Below are 24,072 nucleotides of genomic sequence, written 5' to 3' on the forward strand. Positions count from 1 at the left end.
ACAGTATTTGTTGTACAGTATATACCGTATATATGTGTACACTGGGTATATACCGTATATATGTGTACACTGGGTATATACCGTATATATGTGTACACTGGGTAAATACCGTATATATGTGTACACTGGGTATATACCGTATATATGTGTACACTGGGTATACACCGTACATATTATACAGTATTTGTTGTACAGTATATACCGTATATATGTGTACACTGGGTATATACCGTATACATGTGTACACTGGGTATATACCGTATGTATGTGTACACTGGGTATACACCGTACATATTATACAGTATTTGTTGTACAGTATATACCGTATATATGTGTACACTGGGTATATACCGTATATATGTGTACACTGGGTATACACCGTACATATTATACAGTATTTGTTGTACAGTATATACCGTATATATGTGTACACTGGGTATATACCGTATATATGTGTACACTGGGTATATACCGTATATATGTGTACACTGGGTATACACCGTACATATTATACAGTATTTGTTGTACAGTATATACCGTATATATGTGTACACTGGGTATATACCGTATATATGTGTACACTGGGTATATACCGTATATATGTGTACACTGGGTATATACCGTATGTATGTGTACACTGGGTATACACCGTACATATTATACAGTATTTGTTGTACAGTATATACCGTATATATGTGTACACTGGGTATATACCGTATATATGTGTACACTGGGTATACACCGTACATATTATACAGTATTTGTTGTACAGTATATACCGTATATATGTGTACACTGGGTATATACCGTATATATGTGTACACTGGGTATATACCGTATATATGTGTACACTGGGTATACACCGTACATATTATACAGTATTTGTTGTACAGTATATACCGTATATATGTGTACACTGGGTATATACCGTATATATGTGTACACTGGGTATATACCGTATATATGTGTACACTGGGTATATACCGTATATATGTGTACACTGGGTATACACCGTATATATGTGTACACTGGGTATATACCGTATATATGTGTACACTGGGTATATACCGTATATATGTGTACACTGGGTATACACCGTACATATTATACAGTATTTGTTGTACAGTATATACCGTATATATGTGTACACTGGGTATATACCGTATATATGTGTACACTGGGTATATACCGTATATATGTGTACACTGGGTATATACCGTATATATGTGTACACTGGGTATACACCGTATATATGTGTACACTGGGTATATACCGTATATATGTGTACACTGGGTATATACCGTATATATGTGTACACTGGGTATACACCGTACATATTATACAGTATTTGTTGTACAGTATATACCGTATATATGTGTACACTGGGTATATACCGTATATATGTGTACACTGGGTATATACCGTATATATGTGTACACTGGGTATATACCGTATATATGTGTACACTGGGTATATACCGTATATATGTGTACACTGGGTATATACCGTATATATGTGTACACTGGGTATACACCGTACATATACAGTATTTGTTGTACAGTATATACCGTATATATGTGTACACTGGGTATATACCGTATATATGTGTACACTGGGTATATACCGTATATATGTGTACACTGGGTATATACCGTATATATGTGTACACTGGGTATATACCGTATATATGTGTACACTGGGTATATACCGTATATATGTGTACACTGGGTATACACCGTACATATTATACAGTATTTGTTGTACAGTATATACCGTATATATGTGTACACTGGGTATATACCGTATATATGTGTACACTGGGTATATACCGTATATATGTGTACACTGGGTATATACCGTATATATGTGTACACTGGGTATACACCGTATATATGTGTACACTGGGTATATACCGTATATATGTGTACACTGGGTATATACCGTATATATGTGTACACTGGGTATACACCGTACATATTATACAGTATTTGTTGTACAGTATATACCGTATATATGTGTACACTGGGTATATACCGTATATATGTGTACACTGGGTATATACCGTATATATGTGTACACTGGGTATATACCGTATATATGTGTACACTGGGTATATACCGTATATATGTGTACACTGGGTATACACCGTACATATACAGTATTTGTTGTACAGTATATACCGTATATATGTGTACACTGGGTATATACCGTATATATGTGTACACTGGGTATATACCGTATATATGTGTACACTGGGTATATACCGTATATATGTGTACACTGGGTATACACCGTACATATACAGTATTTGTTGTACAGTATATACCGTATATATGTGTACACTGGGTATATACCGTATATATGTGTACACTGGGTATATACCGTATATATGTGTACACTGGGTATACACCGTACATATTATACAGTATTTGTTGTACAGTATATACCGTATATATGTGTACACTGGGTATATACCGTATATATGTGTACACTGGGTATATACCGTATATATGTGTACACTGGGTATACACCGTACATATTATACAGTATTTGTTGTACAGTACTTACAGCAGCATCAAACAAGACTGAGAGTTCCCAGTGCTGAATCGCTTCCCACTTCTCCGCCCACCGCGGACCCGCCCACTGCCTGTATTCTTCGCCTATTGGCCACTACTTCCGTGTAGGCGTGGCGAGGGCGTGGCCATTCGCGCGGAGACAGCAGCATCGTTCTGCTTCCCTGTCAGTTCCCGACGTGCAGAGCAGCAGAGAGGACGGTGTGGCTGAGCCGCCGCCGCTGCATGGGCGCAGATTCCTCCGGCTCATCCATCATTTTCTGCACGATCGGCTCTGGACCTCCGCAGCCCCCTCTGTGCTCGGTGGGGAACCTGCCACCACCCAGCAGGATATAAGCGGCTGCCAGACATCCAAGAGGGGATGGAGCACCCAGGAGAGGATTAGTGGCTGCTGCATCGTCTGCAGCCTCCAGCCCGGGGTCGCGGCACATCCCGCACTTCTCCGGTGTTATTTCTGATCTGCGGCGGCTCCCGATCTCCTCCGCCGATCACTTCTGTCCTCAGCCTGGAGTTTACAAGAATCCTGAAAACAAAGACATTTCCCTTCCTTCTCTGTTCATATTTAAATTCCTCCTTTTTGTATTGTTTCCCTGATTTTTTGCTGTCACCGTGATCTGAGAACGCGGCCCCGAGGCTGGAGGAGAAATTGAATTTTCACTGCTGAGGAGAAAAAATCCCGATTAATAAGCCAGGAGGCTGCTCCGGATCATTGTGCTGCTGAGCCGCCTCTGTCCGGAACAGCCAGGATCCTTCTTCGTGGTGTAGCGGACACTTGGATTAATGGGGCGAAGAGTCCGCGCAGAAACCCTGCATCACGCCCCAGACAATTGATGCTTCCTGAAGACACAACTGGGAGATTACAGGGATATTTCGGAACACCTCATGGCTGGGATGGAGTTTTAAGAGTCCTACAAAGACTTTATTTATTTGTTTTCTTGGATCAAAGGCGGTAAAGCAGGAAAAAAAGGAGATTTATGGTAAATATTTTCCGGTCTGAGAAATAGTTCACAATTTAGAATATTGGAACTAGAGCAGATGGTGGATCTTCCTCCCAGCTAGCTGCTTCTTATGGATGCTGGTTGCAACTAGTTACTTTATCTTAATCGTTATCCATCTGTGTAGAATTATTGGAAACAGCTTCACTTTTTCTTCTCAACCCTTTGGATTAACTGTATTTAGATTTGGTTTTTATTATATAGTTGTTCTGATCCTGGGAATATTTTAACACTGTGATAGGTGAGAACCTGCTGATGCCAGGGCACTTTATTCCAGCACTTCATAGTTGTAATATTTACACTAAACACATATATATATGTATATATGTGTGTGTATAAGAGAGTGATATGTGAATGTGTGTGTGTGTATATAATATATATATATATATAATGATGATTTCCTAGACTTTTCGCACTATATATTATCTTTAAAAACCTGGATCCTTCATACTGGGGCTGAATAGCACTCTGTGGCAAGAAAGGGGGTAGGTCATTAAGGCCTTTTGTCCCATAGGATTTATTGCTAGGGATTTGCTGTAATCTTTGCTGAACTCTCATTCTATAGAACAAAATGTAAATATTTGCAAGCAAAGGAGATGGTGTTGTATATCATTGTACGCTTGTCAACTTCTCAGTGGTGGCTCGAAGCCATTTAATGTCCTCCTTCTGGAAAGTTGAGCTGACTCAGTTTCCATCTCACAAGACACATTCAGGCAGTATCTTTGTGCATGGGCGAGGAGGGATGTCTAGCCTTAAATGACAATTGCTCTTAGTATATGACGATGACGGCCTTTGAATTGTTCTCCTGTGCCCATACTATATCTATAAATCTAGGATCAAACAAGTCGGATAAATATGATGGGAATAAGAGGCGTTCAGTTCAGAAGTAATGGGCATCAGCTAGTGTTTTACCCTGTTCCTTGAGGGTCAAGGACAGAATAGATGTCAATTTAAGCACTTTCTGAATATATGACCCTTGTGCTGATTTTATCACACAGTTGTGTATAAAACAGAATTTCCATGTTGTGTTTTTCTTCCTCTAGTTGATTTTGTGTCAGTGCTGATGGTAATCACTTGGTGTTATTCTTGCACCGGTATAAATAATCCCGTTTCGGACATAATCATAAATTACTATTTTACTTTACTTTTGTATTAGTCTATGCCTGATGAAGAGACCTGAGTAGTCTCGAAAGCTTGTGTTACCATCTTTTCAGTTAGCCATTAAAAGGTATCAACTACTGAGGACTCTCAATTCTGAATATTTTTCTATTTTACTTTAGTATTTTGCATTTAAGCTTTAAAATGTCTTATTTTCATTCTTTTTTTTTTTTTTTTTACCCTTTTCATCAGCAAATACTTGGCTTATTTACACGTTCCTTGTTATTTCGGGGAAATAAAGGTGTGTGTTTTTTTGTTTTTGTTTTTTTTTCTTAGATTTTGTCCACTAGTGAAAAGGATTAATTAGTTTGATTTAGATAATGTCAATATATTTTGTCCTGTTTTTCAGTTTCCTTTATAGTAAGCGGAGTAAAATAATAACTTTGAAGTCATTTACACCCATAAAATTAAATTTTAGGTCACCAGTCTCACTCCATCTGTGTTATGTCAGGTGTATCCATGACACACCATTGCTCAACCCTGGTGGATGGCCATGGGTCCTCATTCTGAACATGGGTGCAGTGATTGGATAAAGTGATGGACTGTGAACTTTGATGCCCTTCCCACCTGTTGAGTAGTAAAATAAAGGACTGCAGTTTCCTGCCAGGAGGCTGGGCAGTTAGTTTATGGGTGAGAATATTCTTTAGAAACCTGTGACACTATAAAACGGAATGGAAAGGATTTATGTCTGTGGTGGCCTTGACCTTGGTCTGAATAGTCTCCAGGTAGTCCTTGCACATCAAAGGAAATGGGCAAATGGAGTGCGAGAAGAATTGTGTGTAAGTAATGTCATTCTCCAGCTGCGGCAAAAATCCAAGAATGCACTTTTTTTTTTTTCGGTTTAACGTGTTATTAGTGGAAATTGTAAATTATGGCATTTTGACAGGTCGGGTTACAGAAATGTTACTGACAGCAAGGCTATGACTATATTGATATTTTTAGCTAATTATAATGGAGATAAGGTTATATAGTCTTATATGGCATGTATTCTTATTCAAAATCACTTTTATTTCTGTTAAAAAAAAAAAAAGAAAAAAAAAGGAACTTTTCACCCTTAGGGAGAGGCAGAGGTTACATGAGGTGTAGCTCACTGAGACCCTTACTGTGAATGGAGTCACTTTGCCTTTCATTCTCCAGCCATGATCAACAGTGAGAAGCTATAGTTTGTAGTCCATGTCCCTATTTTCCGTTTGGGGTTCAAATAATGCTTTAGGTGTGTTTAATCTGAAGGTCAATAAGTTTTAATGGCCGAATCTTTCCATATAAGTGAATTGATTATCTGGATGTTGACTGGAGCGTTGCGTTTCCCTGCTGATACATTGTGCTAGGGTGGAAACGGGAAATATCTCATCCTAAAATTGAATTCTGCTAGCAGAGAATCCCTGTGTGCTATATACTTTTATAAGGCTGACGTTCTCCAGAACAGGAATATTTATATATACATTGTTGCCAGAGGTGTCTATTAATGCTTTATTTGCCTTATAAACTCTGTATTTAGGTGTCCACATTCTTTAGAAGTGACATATGTACGCCGTTTATAATAGTCCTGCGTTCCTTCTTCTGCTAATAGCTACCATGATGGGTTTAGTTTGCTTAGCTGGAGATTTAATGGGAACAGTCAGATTAGTAGGCATCTTGATGAGCCTGCAGATGGGTCATTCCTTCTTTTGTCTGCCCTTGTTTTGCTTATGGAGGTAGACACAATAAAACTCTGTTCTGCCTTTCAACCTCCAAACAGATAACAAGGCAGAGAGAGGAAATGAAAGGGCTTAATGGCATATGGCCTAGTAACCATTCACAAACAAGTGGAGGCGGAAAATCCTGGGAGAGGGTAAATGGTCTAAAGGTAACCGGGTATAGGGGATTTATATTGTGCATATAGTATTTGTCCAGGAAACGCCGTTTGTCTTAAGTGTTAATGTGTAGGATCGTTAACTGTACGTGTATATACTTAGCAACATCTCCAACGATGGCATTACCATCCTTCATAGACTTAAATTGCTGTTTAGTGATCCTATAGTTTACAAATTGAGTGTTTTATAAAGCATAAGCTGAGTATATGACTGGCTTGAAGGTTGACCCTAAATTTAACCTGCTAAGCACCCGAATCCCCACGGTTGCTATTTTTTTTACCTAGTGCTGCAGTTTTTACCCAAACTTAAAAACAAAATCTACTGATTGGGCCATTCGTTTGCTATGAAAATGGCGTTAGGCTGAATATACATACTGAATAGCTTCCAGCCAATCGTAAGGGAGGGTCATGTTTCCCATGACCCACTCAATACAAAACTGACCCCAACTCAGCCAAGTGAGCACAGTGTTCTCCATGAGACGAAGGGAATAAGCCTGTAATGGTGCTTATCTCTCCTCAGAGAGGACCTATCACCAGGTAAAATGGGGCCAGTTTTTGTGCTCATTTGTTTTCCTCTGAGTTTTTGTATCTTTTAAATCTGCCAAATGGTTGCAAAGATATGGAACTTTCTTATTTAGTTCTAGTTTTTTTTTTTTTTTATTTTAACTAGAGGGCGTGACTCCAGAGAATTCTGGAGGCGTGTCTTTAGGCGGCTCTGCAGTATTACCCTATGACCACGCCCTCTTACTGATAATTTTTACGGTCTTAACTATGTAACAAGGACCATATCTTTAGTACTATGCAAAATATAAGAAAAAAAATGGAATACTCATGAGAGCTGCTAGACTAAATGCCAAAAGCTGCCGTCTTTAGACATGGTGATGGGTTCACTTTAAGAACAAAAGGATTAGGCATATTGAAAATGTAAAGCCTGATCATTTTTTTTTTTTTTTTTTTTTCTACTGATATCTGCCTTCAAGGAAAATTCCGGAGACCGCATTCACACCTTTAGTTGGATCAGCTTTCAATAGGTTAATGTGTATATTTAGTGAGAGGTAGGCCGGGGTCACACTTTCAAGTGCAACGTGAGAAACTCGCGCATCAATATCCGCCACTGCCGCTGTCACTCGTGACCAGAGTGTGCGGCCGGCTACATGTATTTCTATGCAGCTGAACACTCCGGTCCGAACTTACAGCTGCAGTGCCAGGTATTGATGCGAGAGACTCACTTGAGTTTCTCACATTGCACTCACAGGTGTGACCCCCAACGGGAAATTATTTTTGGACAGGTACTTAATTGATAATATAAAGCAACTGAATAAATGCAAATGTCATTTTCAATGTGCTTGGAGTTACGAAAAATTAGATTAGACATCTATATAAGAAATGTGTATATATATAAAAAAAAAAAATACAGACGGTATAAAGTTAATATAGTGGCCTTTTTCACACTTGCTTCAGGGGTACAACATTACAAATCTAAAGCTTGTTTTGCCTTAATTATTGATTGTGTCCCTCATAGGGTGTTTTATGAACAATGATATGGGAAAGGTATAATATGTTATAGTGGAGAATAATGCAGAATGGGATCTTTGCATCAGCCGCGTTAACTTGTGTGTAAAAGTGTAAGGGAGGGACAGGACTGTGGTCGTGACCTGTATTCCGGTGGCAGTTGTGTCCTGTCCTTCCCCTACATGAAACAATACTATGCTCCTCGGCATACCTGCGTCTCCAGATCCATCTTCACCCGGGAACTTCCCAGGCCGTAACGGTTCCTCTTCTAGGCGACCCCCCATCAATGGAGACAGTCTGAGACAACTTTAACACTTTTTTTTACTTATGATTTCGCATGTTACATCCACAGTTCGTACATCATAACATTTGCTTGCTTCCTGATCTTTCCCTTGCTTGTTGTCGCTTCTGTGCAGTTGACGCCCAAACCGGACCGTACTAGACTGCTTCCCAGTTCCTACCTGGCCTGACCTCACTATAATGACATTTCCTTCAGCCTGTTTTGCCCCAGACATGAATTCATCAATCACTACGTTTGGTGACCCCCAGTGAAACATCCTGTGCCGATCTCGTCGAAGCTCCAACTCCTTTCATCTCCTTTTTTCAGCCAACTTCTGCCCTAAAAGCATTGGCCCAGGCGGTAAGACGCCACATCTTCCTTTTCCTGTTTTGACCCACTGCTAGGAGCTGCAGTGGCCGTGGGTAACGTGGGCAATAACGACTTAACGTTACGTGACTGCTAAGCTGTCCAGGCCTATAGCCTATGTGGACATTTGGGCGTCCTGACCCCGTCTGACTTAACTTTCTACAAGCTTCCCTCTTACTACCTGGAAGCCCTCCTATAACTAACCCTCTAAGAACCTCCTATCAAGTCCCTCTAGTATGCCCCATCTAGTGGCCCGCAACATAATTACAACTACCCAGTCTATATGAACTATGTACTAAAAGTGCCCTTCTCTAATGTCCCCAGAAGGATGCACTAACTCTCCCTAACTGTACATATACTGTACAAAGAACACCTAATATGTAAGCAATATTATAATACAGGAACACAAGGCAATCTATACCATTTTCTACATAATGGTAACACATTCAAGTACCAATACCATTAGCAATGAGCGGTAATACATAATTATATATGTAGCAGTACCGCAGGCAGTAATCATAAAACACATCTGTAAACAGAACTGGAAGCCATCAGAGGGAAGGGTGAGCATGAAGGACACTATAGCTTACCCCCTTACAAAAGATTTTATACAGTAATCATTTTGATCAGTATCTTATATTCTAGAAACTTGTATAAGAAAATGATATAAAAAAATTGTAAGATCAGGAACGGTATGTATTGGTCTGAGGAGTTCCGTAATCCAGAGGCTAGTCTGCCATGCGGTCCTAGTTAATAGTCTGTGATACAGGAATGTAATAGAAAAACGAGATATAAACCTACATAAATGTATGGAGACCACCAAGTAATGAGGAAGCAGTCCTATAGGAAACAGAGGAATGAGATTTGTAGATCAGGACTAAAATAATCTAATATTTGCAGTTTAATTCTTTTGTTTTCCATTAACATGGTTGACCTCTAGCTCATCAGTTTGATGTTGTGGAAATGATTGCCACAGGCAGGTACTTTAGGTATTTCAGCTCTGATGACCTATTACATTGTTTACATAGTGAAAACAGTCTGGAAGGTAGTTTTTTCCTTTTTTTTTTTTTTTTCTTTTTTTTTCTTTGTGAAGTCTATCAGAGGCAAAGAGATTTATATGGGTCCTTTACGCAATGTATAAAATTAGAATGATCATAATTTGGGTAGACTGTGCAGATTAATGGGAACCTGTCTGATTTATTCTGCCTGAACAATGGGCAGCATGAATGAACAAATAGCTTTCAATAGCAAGGTGACATTAATCCCTCTTATTTAACCCTTGAGCCACCGCTAAAGGCAATGGGAATGAAGAGGCTTATAGATGCGCCTTTTCTAGGGTGGCTGGGGGCAGATCTTTTTTAGCTGGGGGGCCCAAAGACAATGGTCCCTCTCTAGGCTATTAATATCTGCCCTCACTCACTGGCTTGCCCTCTCTGGCGGTGAAAATACAGCGGGAGCCCACGCAATTTTTTTTTCTCAACGAATTAACCTGTTAACACCTACCCTAATCTAATTATTAGTCAAAGACATACAGTAAACCATTTCATTTAGTTTTATATATGTAAACCATGTGTCATTTCATGTCTGGTTTTGTAATGATTTTACAGGAGCCGGCAATTGATTTACCGGCTATTATGCTATGTAGAACTCTATGAAATATAAATATATATATTTTTGTCTCCATGACGTGTGTATGTATGCATATGTGTGTGCATATTATATTACATTTTGTTATATATTCTTTCGTTTGTGTTTAACTTGTCGTCTCGTCATACGGATGTCACACGGATGCTTAGATGCGAGAAAATCGCATTTAAAGCGGATTACATTCGGGTCAACATACGGAAAACAGTTGCATGGCCACAAAACACTGCTCTAAGGCCACGTTCACACGTTCAGCATTTGGTCAGTATTTCACATCCGTATTTGTGAACTCAAACCAGGGGCTGGTGATAAATACAGAAGTGGTGACGTGTTTCTCTTATACTTTTGATTTGTCTGTGCCATTCCTGGTTTTGGCTTACAGATACTGATGTAAAATACTGACCAACTACTGAACGTGGCCTAAAGGCCCCGTCTCACTAAGCGAGACCACTAGCGATATCGCTTAAGCGTCACCGATTTTGTGACGCAGCAGCCATATTGCTAGCGATATCGCTATGTGTGATACATAGAATCATAGAATCGTAGAGTTGGAAGGGACCTCCTGGGCCATCTGGTCCAACCCCCTGCTCAAAGCAGGATTCGCTAAATCATCCCAGTCAGATGTCTGTCCAGCCTCTGTTTGAAGACTTCCAATGAAGGAGAACTCACTACTTCTCGTGTCAGCCTGTTCCACTCATTGATCACTCTAACTGTGAAAAAGTTTTTTCTAATATCTAATCTGTGTCTCCTCCCATTCAGTTTCATCCCATTGCTTCTAGTCTTTCCTTGTGCAAATGAGAATAAAGTTGATCCTTCTACAATGTGACAGCCCTTTAGATATTTGTACACAGCTATTAAGTCTCCTCTCAGTCTTCTCTTTTGCAAACTAAACATTCCCAAATCCTGCAACCTTTCCTCATAAGACAGGGTTTGCAGACCGGTCACCATTCTGGTCGCTCTTTTCTGAACTTGCTCCAGTTTGTTGATGTCTTTTTTTAAAATGTGGTGCCCAAAACTGGACACAATATTCCAGATGAGGTCTGACCAAAGAGGAGTAGAGGGAAATAATGACTTCACGTGATCTAGACTGTATGCTTCTGTTAATACATCCTAGAATTGCATTTGCCTTTTTTGCTGCTGCATCACACTGTTGACTCATATTCAGTCTGTGATCTATTAGTATACCCAAGTCTTTTTCACATGTGCTGTCACTTAGCCCTATTCCTCCCATTCTATATATGCTTTTTTCATTTTTATTGCCCAGATGTAGTACTTTGCATTTCTCCCTGTTAAAAACCATTCTGTTAGTTGCTGCCCACTTCTCCAGTTTATTTAAATCTTTTTGAATCCTCTCTCTCTCTTCTCTAGTATTAGCTATCCCTCCTAGCTTTGTGTCATCAGCAAATTTAATCAGTTTACCCTCAATTCCTTCATCTAAATCGTTGATAAAGATGTTGAACAATACAGGGCCCAGGACAGAGCCCTTTGGTACCCCACTTGAGACATTCTTCCAACTGGATGTGCAGCCATTTACGACCACTCTTTGGGTCCGATCACTAAGCCAGTTATGAATCCACCTAACAGTTGCCTTGTCCATTCCATACTTAGTCATTTTTTCAATAAGGATTGTATGAGAGACTTTGTCAAATGCTTTGCTGAAGTCAAGATATACTATATCTACAGCATTTCCTTGATCCACCCAATCAGTAATACCTTCATAGAAGGAAATTAAATTAGTCTGACATGACTTATTAGTTACAAACCCATGCTGACTCTGTATAATCACTTCATTCTTATCCAGGTATTGACATACATGTTGTTTAATAATTTGTTCAAAGATCTTTCCTGGTATAGAAGTCAGACTCACCGGCCTATAGTTGCCTGGGTCCACCTTCTTCCCCTTTTTTGAAGATAGGAACAACATTTGCTCTTCTCCAGTCTTCTGGCACTTCTCCTGTTCTCCTACTTACCTCCGACCGGCTCCCCCGCTGGCTATTGCTGATTGCACGAGAACGTCCTGGGCCGTTTCTCATCGGCCGCTTCCTGTTGGCGCCGACGCGTGGACGCGGGCGGGAGGACGTCTTCATCACCGTGTCTGACAGGTAAGTATCGACTGCTGCTGCATCGCTGGTGAGATCTGCCTGTTTGGCAGCTCACTAGCAACCATTTAGCGATGCACCAGCGATCCTGACCGGGTCGTTGCTTCGGATCGCTGGTGCATCGCTAAATGTGACGGTACCCTAAAACACACAGTCCCAAGCTGGTTTCCTAAAGTATGTGGTCTTTGAAGCGACACTTGAAGCGCACCTAGATTCTGATTCATGCTGCCCATGGTGAGGGCAGCATAAATCAACTGACATATTCCCTTTAATGGTGAATTTGTGGAATATGTAAAGAACAAAAGGGCTAAAATGAGCAATATGTATGCAAATTGTCAATTGAGATCATTATATTTGTAAGAGTGTTGCAACTGATTTCCTTTTTCGAGGAAAATGCAACAGTCTTTGACGTAGCATCTATTATATTCACATCGCACATCTATCATATTTATTTCTTGATGTATGTATTAGCCATTAGCCTTTTTATGTACTTACCAGAATTGAAGCAGACCCTTCTCCTGGTAGCAGTGTGAGTAAAGTGTACAGCCAGTGCTTTAACTGAATAGGGAACTAGATCTTTAATTTTATTTATATCAAGTGTAAGCCTGCAGCCCTTTATTAAAGGGATCGTGTGCGCGAGACCTGACGACTTACATTATAGCTTCCTATAAGAGACTCCCATCAAACGGGATCACTGCGACCCTCTTATTCAGTAGGTATGAAAGGAGTCATGGAAAATATTGCAGACATACACACAAGATCATCCAGACAACAGCCATCCTCCCCATAAATAAGCCCTATCATCTTGACCTTGCATGCATGTGGCTGCCAGACACTACTGGCACCGCTTATCTCCAATGGAAACAAAAGATTGGGCTTCATAAAATTAAATGTCTGACCCTGTTGTCAAGGAATAAATTATATTGTGTCTTCAGATGCTTGAATTGTTTTACATTTTGCATTTAACAATAATTCTACTTGTAATAGGCTTTCAAACTATTACTACTCTATTGTATTACCAACACAATCAAATATATGAAGGGGATTCTTTGTCTTCTGTATAATAGTAGCGAAGGTGAAAACATCTATTCCAATTTTGGTAGTTGTCTGTTGCTAATTGCTCATATTGCAAGAAAAATATGCATAAATTAGCCTTTGTGCTAAAGATTTTCCTGCAAATTGTCCTCTGCGAGTCATTGATGGGAAGAGCATGTAAAAGATTATGACCTTGTGTTTAATGGTACTCTTGGATAGTTATGTAAATTAAGACCGGTTTATGAGTGCGGCGATTCACCAGAAGCCTTCTTACTGATACATCTTTCCATGAATATATGGCATCTTTATCCAAATGTAGGTGTCTCATGCCCACCCTACACCCTTCTATATGAAATGCAGCCCACCTGATCCCTTCTATATGAAATGCTGCTGACCGGAAAAATGCCCACAGGAAAATTGCCCACACAGAAAATTGCCAATTGCATCATCACAAAGTTTCGGATCTTTGATATTTGAGGTGCAAGGTGAGGATGTTCACATGATATGTGAAAAATGCCCACAGAAAACTGCCCACAGGCATGAATACCCACAGGAAAACAGTAGCGAGTTATAGGTGAGATGCTCTGCAGGACAGAGAATAGCATAGATCTATAGGTTAAATTCTCTGCAGGACAGGGGGATAGTATGCAAGTATACGTTAGATGCTCTGCAGGACAGAGAATAGTATAGAATTACAGGTTAAATGCTCTGCAGGACGGGGGATAGTATACAGGTATAGGTGAGATGCTCTGCAGGACAGAAGCACATTTGCTTCTGCTTTTTGAGGGCAGGAGTCATGATAATGATCTGTGGGTTCTTGAACTACGTCATCATCTTTTGTTTTGAGAATTGAATGGCACTTTGAAGAGCGATGCAGTCGGCATCTCCAAGTCACCACTGCGTTGATAGTATGAAATGTAAGATATTCAAACCCCAAGTAAATCATAACTTTGTTGATCCTCTGGCTAGAATACTTTAGATGAACTCTAAATACACTTTTATTGAAAAGAAGTTAAAAAATATGGGGATAGATCTATTAAAGTACATGTTTTAACTAACCAAAACACAATTGGCTGGCACAGCAGGAACGCCATTGTTCACTGGGGTTGTACCAAAAGGAATGACAGGATTGCCAATTTGAAACAATGGGAGGGAAGCGCTGGAAGGAACATGTGAGATAATGTCAACAAGGAAAGCCCGGTGACTTCCATGGGCTCCACTGAAATACAATACAGCACAGCACAGGCAGCAAAGAAAACACAGAATGGATTTCACCACAGGTCTCTGGGCCCAGATTACTTCTCCGGGTTCTATAGGTTCGGTTCACTCGTACCTAGTCCCAGAGTACAGATTCTGTTCTTACGAGCTGTCAGTCCACGCTCAGTGTGGTGTGTATGGGCCTAGAGACCATTATTCACATCCATTCTGCATTTTCTTTCATCCTATGCCTGCCTACACCTGCAGTATACGTGTATGATACATAACTACGTAGGATCTGTTCACTCTTATTCTCTTGGTAGTCATAAGTGGACAGGGAAGGAAGTGCAAGCGCCAGATTCACTGCCACTGAAATCAATGGGAGAGCGGCGCTGCTCTGGCACTTCTGGCTCCTGTGTTGGTCAGTGACATCACTATGGAGACACATGGGTCAGTGGGTGCTCTTGTCTGCTGACCTGGCTGTCTTTCGAGAGCCCGCAAAACCAGGGCTCATCCCACTGAATGCCCACACTCGATCCCCACGGGTAGAACACCACTGAGACAACACAGGGTGAGGGGAACACATATTGGTAAGACTATTGGTTTACCAACAGAAAAAAAAAAAACAGAGGTGCAACGACTGTGGTCGCAGCGATGAAGACCACGAGCAGGCATGGGAGTACAGATGCCTGCTTCTGCTGGATCTCCGCCCTCACTGAAGACTCAGATCCAGATGACATGCATGGTGTTGCAGAGACCCGTCTGGTCCCTGCACTGTGATAATGCTGCACTGCGACACATGAGCCGACGTCGGAGGTGCAGCCACAGGGAGCGGAGCATGACATTGGCGCACACTCCAATGTCAGCTGCCGGGCTGAGCGGTGGATACAAAAGACACTGGGCAACGTGGGAGCAGAGGAAAGGTGAGTAGAATGTTTTTGTTTTTAATTATGCATTAGGGGCAGAACAGGGACACATACAGTAGGATTGGGGACCATGTAAACCAGGATGGGGACATATATACCAGGATGGAGACCATGTGGACCATACATACCAGGATGGGGACCATATATACCAGGATGTGGACATATTCACCAGGATGATGGGCATATATACCAGGATGGGGGACATTTTACTACATAATGAAGGGGGCAATTCATAAGTCTTTGTAGAATGTAGAACACTACAGGGGCCCATACATCTGACCAGCGTGTGTGGGGGCAGGTCCAAATTTGGCACTGGGGCCCGTCAGACTCCAGTTACACCACTGCAAAAACATACATTCTCAGCAAGTACAACAAGGTGGTACAAGTGGCAGAATTTCACCTTTCTGCTGTGCCTTCTGGGCTTCCAGGAACAACTATCTCTGCCAGCAGCTCCCTGCTTTTGGTGGGCTCCTACTGAGATGATGATGTATTAGATGTGACCTGCAGTCCCATGTAACTCCACAGATAATGCAGTGATACTTTTGTGATGGCTCCTCTGGATCACACTGCTCCTGGTTCTGCATGTGCTGCTGTTTTGGGCTGGTGGGAGGAGTAAGGCAGAATCCGTAAGAGATGAGAGCAGAATCTATCTATTGCTGATAATGACAGACTGCTACAAACACATAGCTTCATCTCTGCAGTTTTGCACTAGATCAACTGTAAATCACAAGTTGATCACATATCATGTGAACATCCTCACCTTGCACCTCAAAAATCATAGATCTTAAACTTTATGATGCTGCAATTGGCAGTTTTCCGTGTGGGCAATTTTCCTGTGGGCATTTTTCAGGGAACCGAAATGCTGCCGACCTGACCCATTCTATATGAATTGCATCCCACCTGACCCCCTCTATATGAAATGCAGCCCACCTGACCCCCTCTATATGAAATGCAGCCCACCTGATCCCTTCAATGTGAAATGGTGCCCACCTAACCCCCTGTATATGAAATGCAGCCCACCTGACCCATTCTATATGAAATGCAGCCCACCTGACCCATTCTATATGAAATGCAGCCCACCTGATCCCTTCTATATGAAATGAAGCCCTCCTGGCCCCCTGGCATCTAGTGCCTGTACAACACTTCTTATGAAGACAGATTTTGCTGATAGCATTTTCTAAGCACATCCTCACCTTAACTCTTCTGTTATTCTTAAAACCTGAGATTTCAGTTCCAGAACAACTGGAGTGTTCCCTCTGGTTCGGTGTATAACCTGACAGCAATGTCAGCCCTCTGTCTTACGGATACATAATTCCTTCCTTCTGTCATCGGGTGCATGCAACAGTGACTGGTTTTCTTTATGTGAATCTGGCAGCCACATACAAGGCTAACTTTAACCCATTTGCTAAAAGCTAAGACGCCAGGACAAACAATGGAGGGCAATGACACATTAATAAAAACTCGAAGTGTCCGACTCCTTATCAATTGTAATATAAACCCCTTTTAATTAGTCAGTGTGATATATTGCACAGCTTTTTTATTATAAGTAATAACATGACATGGTATTTTTACTATTTGTAATGTATCAATCCGTCCCTAATCCGTGTTTCGGACTGCTGGATTACCATAGAGAATGTATTATCTGAAAACGACCTATGGTTTAAATACGTTTTTTTTTCTGTTAGATTTTTTTGTATTTTAAACATTTTTTTTTTGTTTTTTTTCCCATATCATGTATTTAAATAAATGTGTGTTTCACACTCACCACTATTTTAGAGACATACTTCCTCTCCTTTCAGGAAGAGTTTTCAGAAGTCTCATTATCATAAGATATGATGCTAATGACCTTTATACACAGCTGATAACACAGGATCTACCATTCCAATTGTATATCGCAACTGATCAACTTGCACTCTTTTCACGATGACTTTTGCACAAGGTTGTTTAGATGATTGGGCAGCAGGGTGGCTCAGTGGTTAGTCCTGCAGCGCTGGAGTCCTGGGTATGAATCCCACCAAGGACAACATCTGCAAGGAGTTTGTATGTTTTCTCCCCGCCGTGTTTGCGTGGGTTTCCTCTGGGTACTCCGGTTTCCTCCCACACTCCATATCATATTCCATACTGATATGGAATTTAGATTGTGAGCCCCATCGGGGACAGTGATAAGGCCAGGGTCACACTGCATTACAGCCAGCCGTTAATACCGCCATTGTGCCCGTTTGTCGGGCGCATCGACATGCATGCTGTAAAGCGGCGCGCATTTGCGATGTGCCGTCATTCGCTGACGGAGCCTCGGACTCAGCCTGCAGAAAAAAAACACCATCCGTGAATTTCCCCCACACCCCCGAAGTGGGCATGCACTAAAAAGGCTTCCATCATTGTCCTCTGCTGGTGCCACTGCGAGGTAAAAAAACCCCCCCACCAGTGACAGGGCCAGAGAGTGTGGCTCCACCCCGGAGCGCTAGTGGACCTGATGGACCTGACATGATGTCACAGTCATGTGACCAGAGGCAGGTGGGATGAGCTAGTGGGTGCGGGAAACTTTGGTGGTTTCTTTGAGAGAAGAAAATGTCAGTGAAGGACCAGGAAAAGGAGAGCACTGCACTGATTATCGGTAAGGGAGCCGATGTGATGGACACATGCATGGGGGGGCACAGGATGTGTAATAAAGGGGGGCATAGACTGTGTAATATATGGGTGCATAGTGAGCATCCCTGAAATCGAGTCCAGGTGTCCATAAGTTTTATTGGAGGTAGTCAATACAAAGCATACGGTCTGAGTCAGTCTATTGCTGCTAATGTACAGGTTTGTTTTCAGGAATAACAAAGTTAGGAGTTTAAAAAAGCCCCAGTGGCCAGTGTTAGAACTGCAAGATTTATCATTTTATTATTTTTACAGATTGTGATATTGTATATTATAATTATTACCATGAAGTGTTCATTGCTGGATACTTTTTATTTTTTTTTTTTTAACTTTAATGCACATGATGCAGAGAAAAATTGCAAAGTAAATCGTCTTTGCACTAATTTTTTTTCTGTAAATTGGATTAGCTCACACATTCAGTTCTGTGGTGTGGGAAAAAAAAAATTGGATGCCATACGGAGCCGTAGTATAGAATCCAGTTTTACAGCTACATTGCAATTTTGGAACACGGGACAGTGTATATGGTCCTGTAAATGATTTAATAGGTGCTGTAAAAATGGATTGTATATGGAACACAAATGAGAGAAAAATTGTCCACGTTTTCTGCGTAGACTCTGAACGATTTTTTTTTTTTTTTTTTCATACGCTCGTGTGAACCTACCTTACAGGACTTTCTTGTGGTCGGTCATAAAGCTCTATTACATTGAATTCCTAGCATTTAGCTAGTATGCTCTGACAGTCAGCAGCTCTATCAGGGAAAACATGATCGTTCTAAGATGTGTGGAATCCTTTCGGAACCATGTGACACCAGGTTTATTAAAACCGCTTACTGATGGCTATAACTTCTCTTTGACTTGTGACTTCTTTCCTGGTAAGTTGCAATCACAGGTCACCAACCTGTTATTGTCACATCAGGCCTCAATAATCCACTGGATTTTGTAATGTTTAAAACCCATTTAGACTGGCTAATAGTATAGAAAGAGGAACGCTCCAAAGGGGCTGGAAATCACCCGACGAATGAGCAAAAAAGGTCTAATGTTTTTAAGGTGGATTAGGTCAAAGTGGCCAGTTTGCTTTTTAAATCTGCTATACTGTTCTGGAGACATGGGCTTTTTATTTACTGCAAATTTTTATGGTGTTTTCCAAGGTGGTGTGTTTCACAGGATCCTCTGGGGCTTGTCCCCCATTATCCTATGAGCCATGCCCCCTAGGTAAAGAATATAAAAATTAGCACCAAATAAAAAGATCAATATGTCCGGAACCGTATGGCAAATTTCTTTGTTTCAACAATTGAATACTTTGGAGAGCAAAACAAGGGTGAAAACTATCCACTTTTGTCCTGGTGACAAACTGTAAAGCTATGTTTTATGCACTTGCATGTGGCCTAGCCTACAATATGCAGCATAAAAAAACTCCCCAAAAGCTTATCTTGGGAATGTAGCCTCGCTGTTTAGATTTAATGCTCTCTGCCATTTTGACTGTTTGCCAGCTAAAGAAATATTTATATTGGGATGAATTGTGAAGTGATCTATTATCCCCCTATTCAGCTGCTGTTTTTAGTGTCTTACCCTTTGATACATTTAACCTTTAGTAAACTGTGTAAAGAGCTTTCATTAAGGCAATGTGATTTTACTGTCTTTGAAGTGGCTGGATTTCAGTTACTCAGTAGCTACATGACCTTAAAGCAAATCTTTTAATCTCTCTGAACCTAGGTTAAAATAATTTGATTGTAAGCTCTTAGAGAACCAATATATTTTAAACTTTATTGCAAATAGTATAATGTCTGGGAAGTCCCTTTTAAGTGAATATTGCTTCATGAAAGGAAAGTTCGTCTGTACTTTTTTATTTACTATTCTCTTCTTGCAGCGGCGTAACTGAAGTCTGATGGGTCCCAGCGCAAGATTTTTACTGGGCCCTCCCATCCTGAATAAATATCTTTACAAAGCCGAAGCTAAACTCCAGAATTGACGCATCTAATAGATGCGCATTTTGGGATGGCTGAAGTATAGTGTTGGAGAGGACTAAGGGTGGTTTCACATTAGCGCTTTTTAAGCGCACGCACGGTCGGGGGTAGCTCCGCCCCCGAGCCGGCTCTCTGCCCGGCGTGCCCGCCCCTTGCTTGTAGCGCCGCCTCCTAGCGCACAGCGGCGCCTGCGATCGGCGCACCCTATCTTTAGCATAGGGTGCGCAGATCGTGCGCAGGCCGTGCGCTAGTTGCGCTTTGACCTGCGCTGCGCACTTTTGACGGTGCGCGCCAAAATCAAACTTTTCGGATTTTGGCGCGCACAGTCAAAAGTGCGCAGCGCAGGTCAAAGCGCAACTAGCGCACGGTCTGCGCACCCTATGCTAAAGATGGGGTGCGCCGATCGCAGGCGCCGCTGTGCGCTAGGAGGCGGCGCTACAAGCAAGGGGCGGGCACGCCGGGCAGAGAGCCGGCTCGGGGGCGGAGCTACCCCCGGCCGTGCGTGCGCTTAAAAAGCGCTAATGTGAAACCACCCTAATATCCATGGCCCCTTCCTAGCCTATAAATATCAGCCCGCAGCTGTCTGCTTAGCCTTTCCTGGTAATTAAAATTAGTGGGGACCCCAGAGTATTTTTTGGAAGGGGTTTCCCCTTTTAAATCACTAGTAAAGGCTAAGTAGACAGCTGTGATCTGATATTAATAGCCTGAAAAACTCCATGTTTAATGCCCCGTTCCCAGACTATTAAGACCGCCTCTCAGCTGTCTGCTTTCTCTCAGCTGGTTAATAAAAATAAGGGGGAGCCACGCCATTTTTTTTTTTTTTTCATTAAGGCCGGTTTCACATTAGCGCTTTTTAAGCGCACGCACGGCCGGGGGTAGCTCCGCCCCCGAGCCGGCTCTCTGCCCGGCGTGCCCGCCCCTTGCTTGTAGCGCCGCCTACTAGCGGACAGCGGCGCCTGCGATCGGCGCACCCTATCTTTAGCATAGGGTGCGCAGATCGTGCGCAGGCCGTTCGCTAGTTGCGCTTTGACCTGCGCTGCGCACTTTTGACGGTGCGCCGTGCGCGCCAAAATCCGAAAAGTTTGATTTTGGGGCGCACCGTCAAAAGTGCGCAGCGCAGGTCAAAGCGCAACTAGCGCACGATCTGCGCACCCTATGCTAAAGATGGGGTGCGCCGATCGCAGGCGCCGCTGTCCGCTAGTAGGCGGCGCTACAAGCAAGGGGCGGGCACGCCGGGCAGAGAGCCGGCTCGGGGGCGGAGCTACCCCCGGCCGTGCGTGCGCTTAAAAAGCGCTAATGTGAAACCGGCCTTAGTTGCTAAAAAGTACAGAAAACTACACACGCAAAGCAGTGATTATGTATCTCGCTGACATTTCTCTATATTTATATCTGTATATAAGTTTTCTAACAAAACAAAATTGAAATGACATATAGAATTACCTTGTGTTAAAGCTGATGTTTAAAACATTTTGTATATAGATTGCTTACGCATGTCATGCAAATGTTAGGTGAGGAAAAATTTCACACTCGCAAAGCAATTGCATGATATATGAATGCTAGGTGACAAAAAGGCATGGCACTCGCCTGACACTCCACTTTTCTGACTGAGAATGCTGCTTCATATACGCAGATGTGAGCGTACCTGTATAGTGAGGATCAAGCTGTTTCACAAGGAGGGGGTGCACTGTTGCAGTTTTTTCTAGGTTGCTAAGTGATAGCAATCCATAGTTAATCAGTTTTATCCTACTTGGCTTGGTGAATATAATTTAATTTTGTAGAGGGCAGCCTAATAGATTAACCATTGTACTGCTCACTGACTCTTGAAATTAGTACAAGTGAGTGACTAGTGGCAAGGTATTCTGTGCATTAGGTTTTTTCCTCTAAATTCACATGACATCCAGTTTCAAGGATATACGGTCTTAATACTTTCCATAGTAGCAGAAACATTTAGGTAAGCCCTTTCCTCTGATTTCGAACTGCGTATTTACTGTACATGACCATTAATGATCCAAGAGCACTTTAGTGTTTACAGCTGGGTGTCACTGACTACTGTAGTAATTTTTACGATTTGAAACTAAGAATTTCTACTTATAGCATCACAAGATTAATCTCCTTATATTGGTTGGATCACAGACTACATTTATCACTGTCCATAGGATCTCTGTGGGTACCTCAGGGTCCTTCTGTTTGAGAATGGCAGTCTTCTTAACAATGTTTAAATGGACCAATGCGGTGGTCCTTTGTACGTACTACTGCTTCATTCATTGTCTATGGGACTGATGGAAACCCGAGTTCTGTCTTCAATTATCCCTATCAGTCCCATAGACGTGCAATAGAACAATAGTACGCGTGTGACCACCACTTGATTAAAACGAACCCCCCCCCCCATCCTTTTTGTAATCGCTGAGAGACCCAATAGTGAGACCTATGGGATTACACATTGATCACCTATCCAGTGAATAGGACATAAATGTTGTTCATGGACCAACTAATTTGAGTGAAGAATCTTCACAAAAGTGAGCTTCTAATGTAAAACTCAAATGTTTGCCAAGCTTTAAAACTTGAGTTTCCACTATCCCTTTTTTTACTTACGGTAACTTTCTAAGCAAAAGGCCAAATGGATTACCATATGTCAGTAATGGAAATATAAGGGAAATCCAAAGGATTTTGGTTCTCTGGAGTGCATTATGTCCTACAGCCTAGTCCTTGTAATAATCTGTGGTAGTACAAGATTATAGATTCCACTGTTGCTATCTTCAGACATATATCATTGACCGTTTATTATTTGTTTGCTTTAAATGGTTTTGCAGACCAGGCCAAATTTTCAGCAAGCACTGAAGATTTAGTGTAGCAGGAAGAGAATGTAATCAACTCGTGAGTCGTGACTTCAAGTATGTAAATCGTATGCAGCATATAATCCTAACAATGTGTATAATTTGGTTTTGGTAAAATGGCAGCGCTTGCCGAAAATTTGCCCTTTTTTATTTACATTTTTCTATTTAAAGGGTTTGTCGACTACTAGAACAACCCTGTCTCATTCCCCATGTTTGGCCACGTGAAAATAAAAACACCTATATTTACTTATTTTACTCACTTATATAGCACCATTAATTCCACAGCGCTTTACAGACATTATAATCAATGTCCCCATTGGGACAATCTAGATTCCCTATCATTATGTCTCCCCTTCTGTTCCAGAGGTGTTGGCACTCGCGTGCTGTTATGCCACCTGAGTCCTGTGCCCAATCAGCGCAGGCGTCGCTGTCCCCGTCATCAGACGTATAAGTAATCAAGAGAGAGTGGGCGTCCAGTCGCAGCTCCCACTGCCCCTTGATTACTTATACATCCGTTGGCGAGGACAGTGACTCCAGCGCTGATTGGGCGCAGGGCACAAGTCACATAACAGCCTCACGTGAGCACCGGGAACGGGAGTGCCGACACCACTGGAACAGCGCCAGCATGGGAGGGTTTTTAGTTTTCACGGGGCCAGACATGGGGAGTTGAGAAGGGGTTGTCCTAGTAGTGGATAACCTTTTTAAGATTATAGCATTAATGTCCACATTTGGTAAATGTGAAATTGACTCCACTTAAAGTACGATTTATCGTTTGTTTCAGCTTGGTGCAGCAAAATAATTTTTCATTAAAATATAGCTTTATCAAGGACTCTCCTGTCTAAATCAAATCCTACTAATACTGAAATGACTAAATTTTAAGTGTTTCTATAAGTGCGGTATCATTTGGGACATAACTGATCAATAAGGAAAGTGTCACCTGCGACGTCTGGCACGTTGAGAATTCTGCTTTCCTGTCTACTAAGACTTTCAACTTA

General features: G+C 41.7%; 1 protein-coding gene across 1 annotated transcript in view; it reads left to right on the top strand.

The window, feature by feature from the left end:
- The first annotated feature begins 2,741 nt into the window (after positions 1-2,741).
- FAM222A (family with sequence similarity 222 member A) overlaps positions 2,742-24,072 on the top strand; it is a 119,339-nt gene continuing 98,008 nt past the window's right edge. Inside the window, exon 1 of the mRNA XM_073582628.1 lies at positions 2,742-3,550. The gene's annotated coding sequence lies outside the window, so the exon portion shown is untranslated. The remainder of the gene's footprint in view (positions 3,551-24,072) is intronic.

This window comes from Dendrobates tinctorius, unplaced genomic scaffold (genome assembly GCF_039654945.1).
Source record: "Dendrobates tinctorius isolate UK_male_01 unplaced genomic scaffold, ASM3965494v1 ptg000073l, whole genome shotgun sequence".
Lineage (NCBI taxonomy): Eukaryota > Metazoa > Chordata > Amphibia > Anura > Dendrobatidae > Dendrobates > Dendrobates tinctorius.